Genomic DNA, 10,717 nt, shown 5'->3' on the forward strand with positions numbered 1-10,717 from the left:
GGGAAGGAAGAGCACCAAGGAGGGTAAAGCACAGAAAAATGGAACAAATAGAATATACAAAGTGGGATGGTGAAAAAAGTACTAATATAATATCACAATAAATGTTAAATTCATCAAATAGTATACGGAAATAGGCAAACTGGATAAAAACATAAGAGCAAGCTATATGTTATTTGTAACAAACACACACAAAACACCAGGTTACAGAATCATTAAAACTGAAAAGGTGGAGAAAGATACAGAGAGCAAGCATTTAATCAAATTCAAGCTGGGGTAGCTGTATAATATTTTTCTAAATAAGGATTTAGGACAAAAAGACAAAACTGACTTTAGGATAAAGAGAGTCACTACACAGTCACGAAAGTTTCAATTCACTAGTAAGCTATAATAAGTGAAAACTTGTAAACAAAGAGAAGGAAAATAGAAAAGAAAAAATCACCATCCTTTTGTCACCACTGGAGTTGGCAATCACACCAGGCTCTTATTCTGAAATGATATTTAAAGAGGAAAAATTAGCACTATTCTACTTTGCCATAGAAATCTACTTCCAGGTAACAGGGTGGCTCCAGGTGGTGAGAGAAAGTAAAGCTAATCAATATAGATGAATGATAGGAAGCCACCATTGGCAATTTCTAATGAAATCATTGATTCAGGCAAGGATCATCAATGGATGCTAGTGTCTGAATGCTTGGTCCCCCAAATTTTGTATGTTAAATGCTAACCCCCAAGGTGATGGTAGTAAGAAGTGGGACTTTGGGAGCTGATTAGGTCAGGAGAGTGCCCTGCTCATGAATGGAATTAGTGCCTCTTATAAACGAGGCTTGAAGGAGCCTCTTTGCCCCTTCTGTCATGTGAGGACATAGCAAGAAGGTACTATCTATGGAAGCAGAGAATGAGCCCTCACCAGACACCGAATCTGCTGGCACCTTGATCTTGAACCTCCCAGTCTCCAGAACTGTGAACAATAAATTTCTCTTGTTTATAAATTACCCAGCCTAACGTATTTTGTCAGAGCAGCATGAATGGACTAAGACCACGGAGAACTGCATAGTCACATAATACCCCCATATCATCCCGTGGATTCCTTGCTAATCTCAACAGGAAACCTAACTTTCAAATGAAGGGATCAGACCACCATCAATTTACCCACTAACAGTGGAATCAGCAGATACTATGTTCCTTCCAACATGAATATGAAGTACACCTTCATGTTGCATCACCTAAAGGCATCTTACCAAAAATGTTTAACCTAAATCTTTAGATCTCATTTCCAGTTTACAGGAAATACAAGAATTAGAGGAACAAAATACAAGAATCAGAGGAACAAATTAAATGACACCACTAAAAGACAAATCCAGAAGGTGGGACATTCCACCACGGGACATTCCCATCTCTTCAACAAATCAATGTCATATTATTACTATCATGTCTTAAGAGACACAACAATCAAATGTAAGGCATGGGCTGTGACCGGATCCTGAGTTGAACAAATTAGCAGCAAAAGGCATTTGGGCAAAGGGCTGATTGGGGAAATGTGAATATGATAATAAGGAATTGGTAATTTAATTATGTGTGACAATGATATAGTTAAGTAAGAAAGATATTTTTAACTTTTAGAGATGCACACAGAAGTATTTGGGATAAAATGACACAAAGTTTTAACTAAAAATACTTCAGGTGGGGCTGGGCGTGGTGGCTCATGCCTGTAATCCCAGCACTTTGGGAGGCCGAGAGGGGCGGATCACCAGGTCAAGAAATCAAGAACATCCTGGCCCACACGGTGAAACCCCATCTCTACTAAAAATACAAATATTATCTGTGCATGGTGGCTCACACCTGTAGTCCCAGCTACTTGGGAGGCTGAGGCAGGAGAATCACTTGAACCTGGGAGGCGGAGGTTACAGTGATCCAAGATGGTGCCACTGCACTCCAGCCTGGGCAACAGAGCAAGACTCCATCTCAACAAAAAACAAAACAAACGAACAACAGAAACACTTCAGGAGGAAAAAAAACAGTTGAAGCAGGTATGTAAAATGTCAATGAGTGTGAAATCTAGGGAATAGACTTTTATTATTCTTTTTACTTTTCTGTATGTTTGAAAATTTTCTCAATGATTTTTTTAAAACTTATATAAACACAATATAAAATAGACTTGAAAGCTGATAGAACTATAGAGAGAAATTGATAAATCCACCATGATATGAGGTGGAAGATTAAGCACACTTCTCTCAATTATGGATATGGCGAGCAGGTGAATAGAATGGAAGGTTAAACAATACTATTTACATGCCTGATTAATAGAGATACACACTCCATACTTAGCAAAAAAGTATTCTTCTCAAGCACTTTTGTGAAAATTGACTACATGCTAGTCCAAGAAGTTGTCTCAACAAATTTAAAAAGTAACGTGACCACCAGGCCTAGCTTTGCTCCCTTCAGTTTCCACTCAGCCTCACCAGCATCCCTCATCCTCCCGCCTCTAGGTTTTAGTCACTTGCCCGCTTCCTTCTTTGAATGGGCCCACCTCTGGCCCCTTCCATTCCCACAGTTGTAAAGCTCTGGCCACTGCCACCACCTCCTCTCCTAACACCACCACTGATCTTCCCCTGCCCTGGGCCAGGACCAGAGCTGGGTTTTGGGTTGGGTGGCCTTCATTGCATGCACCACGGTGACAGTCACAGCAGCCTCAGCTCTCAGATTGGCTGACTGCACCCAGAGAGCTCTGACTTCCCCAGGGCTTCCAGGAAAGGCTGAGTAACAAAACATGGAAATGATTGTTTGTGGGGTAAATGTTGAATAATGGAAGATGAGAGACACGAAGGAGCCAGCAGATAAATGGCTTATCCTTCTTCTCTAGGATAGAACTATTCAGAGAAGCTGTAGCTCCCCAGGGACAGGTCTTGTGATTCAGCAACCAGCTGTACCGCTGACGGAGCTACGGTCAGCTCAGCACACACATTACCTGATCACCTGTGTTTGCTTTCTCTTGTTCCCTGCCTTACAGCCCTGTTCCCCTTATGCCCATTTCCCTGGGATTAAACCCCCCAATAAAGTGTTAAGATATGAATTTAATGTAGAAAACTTAAGTTTTCTAAGAAACCTGGGCTAAGACTATCAAAGAGATGTAGCTCTTTGATTATAATGTTATTGAGTTCTAAGGCAATAGCAAACAATAATTTTGTTTGTTTGTTTGTTTGCTTGCTTGTTTTTTAATTGTTTTGTTGTTGTTCTTGTTGTTGTTTTTAGACACAGGATGTCACTCCGTCACCCTGACTGGAGTGCAGTGGCACAATCTCGGTTCACTGTAGTCTCAACCTCCCAGGCTCAAGCAACGCTCCTGCCTCAGCCTCCCAAGTAGCTGGGACTACAGGTACACACCACTATGCCCAGCTACTGTTTTTTACTTTTTGTAGAGATGAGGTCTCACTATGTGGCCCAGGCGGATCTCCAACTCGGGTTCAAGTGAGCCACCACACCCAGCCCACAAACAATAATTTTAAAAATATAAAATACATACATGCTTTTAAAAAAACTTGTAAATTATTCATGGGTCAAAGGGGAAATTATAAATAAAAATTTACCTAACTAGAATGATAATGAAAAAATATATATTATATACATATGCAGACACACACACACACACACATATATACATTCATGGAATGTCTCAGTGTGACATTTAGCAGATAACCTTGAAATGCTTGTGCTCTTTCCTGATCTGGACTTGGACTGAGATGCACCTACCTTTGCACGTTACACTCAGAGCACAAGTGATTCTGCTGGAGACGTCAAGAGGGAACCAGGAAGTTATGATTTGACTAACATGGCAAATTCTCACTGTCTTTGGAAGGGAGGATGTGGGGAGGAGGTTGGTAGGTAGAGAAGATCCTCCCCTTTTTCACAAGGAAGGAAGAATAAATCCTAGAGAGGTGAGGCCCGAACCAGAGCATGGGCCTAGCTCTGCCAACTGTGGCCCAGAGCTGCCTCCACAAGAAGGTGCCCCCACTCTCACCTAAAAGCAAGCCATTACAGGACTGTGATGGAGGGTGAGTGCAAACCTTGGCCAGGTGCTGGAGCAGGAGTAAAGAAAACTCCAGCCCCAGCCATTAGTTTTTTGGGGGAAGCAGAGAAAAGACTTTTCATACAAAGTGGGAAAGCACTGCAATAGAGGCCTGTGTTGGCGCAGCAAACAGGCGCATACCCGTTCCAGGGAGGCGATTCCAGCTAGAGCACTCAACACCTACAAAGGAATGGATGCCAAGAAGCCCTATGTCCGGAGAACAGGGAGAGTTTAGTGTGGGAGAGAAAAACAGAAAGGGAATTTGAACGGAGCGATGTGGGAGCACACCGTAGTGAAGAGAAAAATATCTGGGCGTTAGGGGCAGGTAAACTGATGCAAAATGGTGGGCCTGTGTGTGTGTGTGTGTGTGTGTGTGTGTGTGTGTGTGTATTGATTACAAATGTATTGCATAGTTATACAAATTCAAACAATACTAAAGGGTTTAAAAAGTTATATGGGGCATGGTGGCACTTTGGGAGGCTGAGGCGGGCGGATGGCCTAAGCGCAGGAATTCAAGACCAACCTAAGCAACATGGTGAAACGTGATCTCTACCAAAAATATGAAAATTAGCCTGATGTGGTGGCATGTACCTCTAGTCCCAACTACTCAAGAGGCTGAGGAGAAGGATCACTTGGACCCAGGAGATCAAGGCTGCAATGAGCCAAGCTTGCACCACTGCAGTCCAACCTGGGCAACAAAGCAAGACCTCATATCAAAAAAAAAAAAAAAGAAGAAGAAGAAGAAGATATCCAAGAGTCCATGGGAGCTGGAACAATAGGGTCTTCTGGGCTGCTATGGGGACTGAGTAAGATAGACTTGTTCTGAGCAATAAAGAGTGACATCATCTCATTGTAATTTTTTAAGTGTAATTTACACACAGTAAAATTCATTTTTAGTGAAGAATTCTGCCAATTTTGACAAATGTACACAAGTAAGCAACTACCACCTTAGCTACATTACCCACAAAAAGCCTCATTTGCCCTTTATAGCCAACCCCTCCCCAACCTATAGCGCCTTACAACCACTGTTTTGTTTTCTGTCCCTATAGTTTGTTTTTGCCAGAATGTAGTATAAATAGAACCATATAGTAAGTATCTTTTTGTTTGTTTTTGAGGTTTTAGGCTTTCTTTGTGTGTGTATGTGTGTGTGTGTGTGTGTGTGTGTGTGTGTGTGCATATGTGTGTGTGACCGAGTCCAGCCCAGGCTGGATTGCAGTGGTACGATCTCGGCTCACTACATCCTCTGCTTCCTGATTTCAAGCAATTCTCACACCTCAGCCTCCCAAGTAGCTGGGATTACAGGTGCCCGCCATCATGCCCGGATAATTTTTGTATATTTAGTAGAGACAGGGTTTCACCGTGTTGGCCAGGCTGCTCTCAAACTCCTGACCTCAAGTGATTTGCCCATCTCAGCCTCCCAAAGTGCTGGGATTATAGGCGTGAGCTACCACGCCCGGACTTAGGCTTTCTTGAGATTTCACTTTTTATTTTATTGTTAACTTTTATTTTATTTATTTATTTAAATATGTTTTGGGAGAGACAGGGTCTCACTATATTGCCCAGGCTGGTCTTGAACTCCTGGCCTCAAGGGATCCTGACACCTCAGTCTCCCAAAGCTGAAATTACAGGCATGAGCCACCACAACTGACCCAACATTAATTTTTTTTTTTTTAGAGCAGTTTTAGGTTCACAGCAAAACTGAGCAGAAGGTAAAGAGATTTCATATATACTCCCTGCCTCCACACATGCAGAAGCCTCCCTCATTGTCATCAACCACCCCCACCAGAGTGGTACATGGGTCACAGATGATAAAGCAGGTACCTTTCTGAGTCTGAATTATTTCACCCAGCATACTGCATTACAGATTCATCTAGTGCTTTCACTTAGCATACTGCTTTGAGAAGCCCATCGTGCATGGGATTTTGTGGAATATTCCACTGTATTGTATGGCTAGACACAGTTTGTTTTATCTACTCACCAGCCAAAGGAGATTTAGCTTATTTCTTCATTTTGACAATGGCAAAACCTCTAGAAGCAACTCTGTACAGGTTTTTGAATGAACATAAATTTTCATGAATTTCCTCTGACAAGAATGCAGTAACACAAAATGCATTTACTTTCCCATCTGAAACAACTAAAACGCTGGGGGAAAAATGCACGAAATGGCTTTCAGACACAGGACATCAGCAGCACAAGTCAGTGATTCCTGAGAGAGGAGAACCAAATGAGGGAGCCCTCCAATTGCTACAGCACCAGGAAAGGGGACTCGGGCAGAGTCTGGTAACCTCCCAGAATCAAGGAGATGGAGTTAGGAGTCCAGTGGATAGGGCTGACTGGGCAGTGTCTCAGAGAAGAGATAGCTTCACAGAGACAGCACTCCAGAGATCTGCAAAGGGTCCCCGCGAGTCTTCAGCTGCTGATCCAGGCACGCCTGAGGCTGAGAAAGAACCACTAGAAAGGGTTAGAGGAAGCAATCCCCGGAGCTCACACAGGGCCAAGAGTAGTTCACATTGCAGCCAACTAAAATGGCAACACTTCCCAATTCATGAGAGATGAGGAAGAGTGTTCCAAGGGCATTGCCTCCGTAGTGGGTGAGGTCAACCCTGGATTAAAGGCTGCCCTATGGGAGCTCCAGGGATTTTCCTTCCTCATCCTTTCTAGAGGCTCCTTCCCTCCCCTTAGATAATTTCCTCACACATCTGCACTCTCAGTGCTCAGCTGAAAACTTGGGGGGACCCTCCAAGGTTCTCTGGTCCTGCACACTCTTACTGTCCTAACCTCCTCCAGATTCTTGGCACCTCTCCACAACTCAGAGACAATGCTAGGCTAACCTGGGGCCCCCTCCCCAGCCTTCCAGGCACTGCAGCCTGGAAACTATCTCCAGGCAGTAAGCCGGAGCAATAGTAAAGCTCATCTCATGTGTTTCTCCCTCTCAGGAATGACAATTCTCCACTGCCTATTGTCCAGGGTCTGAAAGCCATTGTATCGTATGTGTTTTCCAATTTTTCAGTTGTTTAAGGTATAAGGGTAAATGGTCACTATGCCTCCATCTTGGCCAGAACTAGAGATGACATCATCTAACTCTGTTTTAAAAGAACCACCCTGGAAATTAGACTAAAGAGGACCTAAAGCAGGAAGATCAGTGAGAAAGCTACTGCAATAATCCAAGGGAGAGCCAGGGCGGCCTGGGTCAGGACTGTAGGGATGGTGGTAGCGAGAGGTAGTTGAGGTGATGATATATTTTGAACATAGAGCCAATGGGATTTGCTGACAAAAAGATTTCAGGTCGAAGACAAAATAAGGAGTCATGGTAGACTCTAAAATTTTGGGCCTGATGACTGGATGAATGGGGAAACGTGGAGAGGAGCAGATTTGGAGTCAGATTGAGGTGAGATCATGAGTTTGGTTTTGGGCAGTTGACATAACCAAGTCTGCCAGGAAGTCATTTCTTAATACTGGCCACTCCCCTCCCAGCCCCGACCCACTCAGCTGACAGCCCCTCCTGACCAGGAACAGGAGGGTGTGAGCTCAGTGCTGGCTGTACCTGGGTTTTCTTCCCGTAATGCTGGCTCAGCTTACAAACTGCTGAACATTTACATGGCCTGCACTTTGTAGTTTTTAAAGTATTTCAGACCAGGAGCGGGGGCTCACGTCTGTAATCCCAGCCGTTTGGGAGGCCGAGGCGGGCGGATCACCTGAGGTCAGGAGTTCAAGACCAACCTGGCCAACGTGGCAAAACCCCATCTCTACTAAAAATATAAAAAATTAGCTGGGTCTGGTGGCACACACCTGTAATCCCAGCTACTTGGGAGGCTGAGGCAGGAGAACTGCTTGAACCCAGGAGGTGGAGGTTGCAGTGAGCTGAGATTGTGCCATTGTACTGCAGCCTGAGCAACTCTCTCTCTCTCTATATATATATATATGTATGTATATCACATCTGTTGATTCATTTAATCTCGCAAGAGTACTATGCAGTAGGTTTCATCATCCCCATTTTGCAGGTTAGGGAACTGAAGGTTGGAGAGATGAAGCGGCTTGCCCAACGCCGTTTCACTGGTAGGTAACAGAGTGAGAACTTGAACCCGGGTTCCTGGATTCTAAGTCCAGGATTGTTCTTTTCTATATCTGCTTGCAGGCTGTGGAAGGGGACCCTACATCTTTCCTGTTAGCACTGCAGGTGGCTTTGTTTAAGCAATGAGCTGTGAGAGAACATCCCCCTCCTGCTGTGTGCGCTCTGCTGCTACAGTGTGCACAGCTCCAATTAGAACGCCAGCGGAAGGGCTGGCGACCTTCCTGAGGAAGTGGGAGCCCTGGGGCTCCTGAATTGGGAGGGTCTTCAGCTTTCTTTGGCTTCAACCTTAAGTTTGCTCTCCAAATGACTTGATAACACCATGGGAACCAAGGATTGTAAAGCAAAGTCTCTCCATCTCTTGCCCTGCCCCCTCTGCAGATTTGCCTGCATTCATTTCACCTTGACACCCTTTCCTCTGTCTTGGTGCCAGAGGTGTGACCTGACCTGTCTTAAGGCCAATCATTCTGCCTGGCCACTGGATCCTATCCCCTTGCGTCCACCCAAATGACACTTTCTTTCCTCTCTCTCAACTACTGCAGGCTGTCTGGCTCCACTGTCTCTTCCTCATGTGCATTTAACTTTTTTTTATTTCTTCCATCTTTAAAAGAAAACCATCTACCCTCCTTCCTACCAGGGCCAATGCCTGTCACAGCTAAGTTATTTGAAATTGTAACCTATGCACCAGGGCCATTTTCCACCTCCTACTGACTCTTCCACATACTGGAATCAAGCTTCTGCCATCTCCCTGCATCTGGCTGACCCATTTCACTTTTCTGGGTTCACTGAGGTCACCAGTGACCAAGGGGCAAGGATTGGTCTTTAACTTAGTGATGGTCACCCTGTTCTTAACACTGTTTCTATATTGGCCTCAAAGACATCACTCTGCCTTGCCCTTGGGTGCTTCCTCATCAGTCCCCTTCTTGGCCTCCTTTTCCTCCAATTAGCCTCTGAAGGTCAGAGACCAAGGTTCCCCCTTCCCATAATCTAGAAGAGCCACCTTCCCCACAATCTGAGAGATTGCTTACTCCTAAGGTCCAGACTTCTTTTTGGTAACTGTCTACCATTTTGCAGCAGATGCACCTGTGCTATTGCCTCCTCTGTTAGGTATATGAATTTGCACGGATACCCCCCAGCCTCCTGGAAAGCTGAACATAGGGAGTTAAAGGGTTGTTCTCCAATGGGAGTCAATCAACCCAATCTGGGGCTTGCAGAATGCAAGGGAGGGAGGAGAGTTGGCCAAACACAGGATTTAGAGAAAAGAAAGAAATTAGGCCCAAAGGCCAAAAGACCAAAGGGTCTATCAAAAGAAATCTTTTCTGTTCCTTTAATGCAAAGGCCTAGCCCTTGGGGTCAGCAAAGCTCCCCTCTCTCTTATGAAAGCAACAGAGAAGATGACATACTTGAGGAGGGAGGGGAGGAAAGTGTAACCAGCTTCTTTCCTAACACCAATGTGGGGGAGTAGAAGATAATTCCCAGCTTTTGTACCAAGGCCTTCTGAAAGATCCTCTAAGCACATATGTTCACTTTCACCTTTATTTTTAGGTGTACAGACCTCCTAAAGTCAATCTGATCTGCGTGCCTGCCACCAGCTCAGATTAAGGACCCTTAATTTGTGTGTATGTTAGTCCCCATTGAGTTAGCATGGGGCTGGCATGGAGCTTAACAGGGAGTGACCCTATATCCAGGTTTGCCCAGGACAGTCCCAGTTCCTAATGTGGTTTTGAGACACTGGGCCATCTTTCAGTTATAATGGCTGTTGGGTGGGGAAAGGAAGTAGGGATGAAACAGAGCAATGACAGAGACCTAATCAGACCTGGGGACTGATCCTTACAGGGGTAACTGCAAGTTCAATGCATGGCATCCCGTGTCCTAAACCCAGGCTTGCTGCACGAAACCTCAGTATCCAACCGGTGTATTGCAGATGCGAAGGTAGCAGGAGGTCCCAGGCAACAGGAAGTACCTGAAGACAGGAAAGTGGCTATGTGGGGAACCCGGGTGGTGAATCCATTCAGGGCAGGAGCACAGTGCAGTCTCTATAGCTGAGGGCTGGAGGAGGCAGAGCTGGCAGGGACATCTGCCGAAACTGATTCTGTATACCTGGAGTCCTTGACAGAAAAGACAAGTTCTTTCAACAAGCTCTTCTGAGTGCTTAGTGTCTGGAACCCTTTGAAATGCAGTGTGAGGTGAATCCATTGAAGGGAATACAGTATGGTAAGAAACTGTGGTATGAGAAAGTCCAAGAATATAAACAAACACCTACACATTGGTATATGTATCCTCAGTTCCTTCCCAGGCACTGGCCTTATGCCCAGCACCCGGAAACTCTCTTTGGAAGGTAGGCGTTCATGTGAAGCAGATTTTACCTGGACCTAAATACTAACCTGGGGGAGGGAAGGAGAGAGAGCCTGGAGGAGGAGCTGTTGTGACATTTGTGGTGCCAGGGCCATGGCCAAGGTCATCCATACCAGGAGGGCCCTGGCAATGATTCCAGTATTAAAGGACCACCTTGCCAACTTCTCCAGAGAAGGTATGGGAATGAAAACGACCCAAATGCCTGTGAATGTGCCAGAGGTTCTTAAGCAGTT

This window comes from Rhinopithecus roxellana, chromosome 15 (assembly GCF_007565055.1).
Source record: "Rhinopithecus roxellana isolate Shanxi Qingling chromosome 15, ASM756505v1, whole genome shotgun sequence".
In the NCBI taxonomy this organism is placed as follows: Eukaryota; Metazoa; Chordata; class Mammalia; order Primates; family Cercopithecidae; genus Rhinopithecus; species Rhinopithecus roxellana.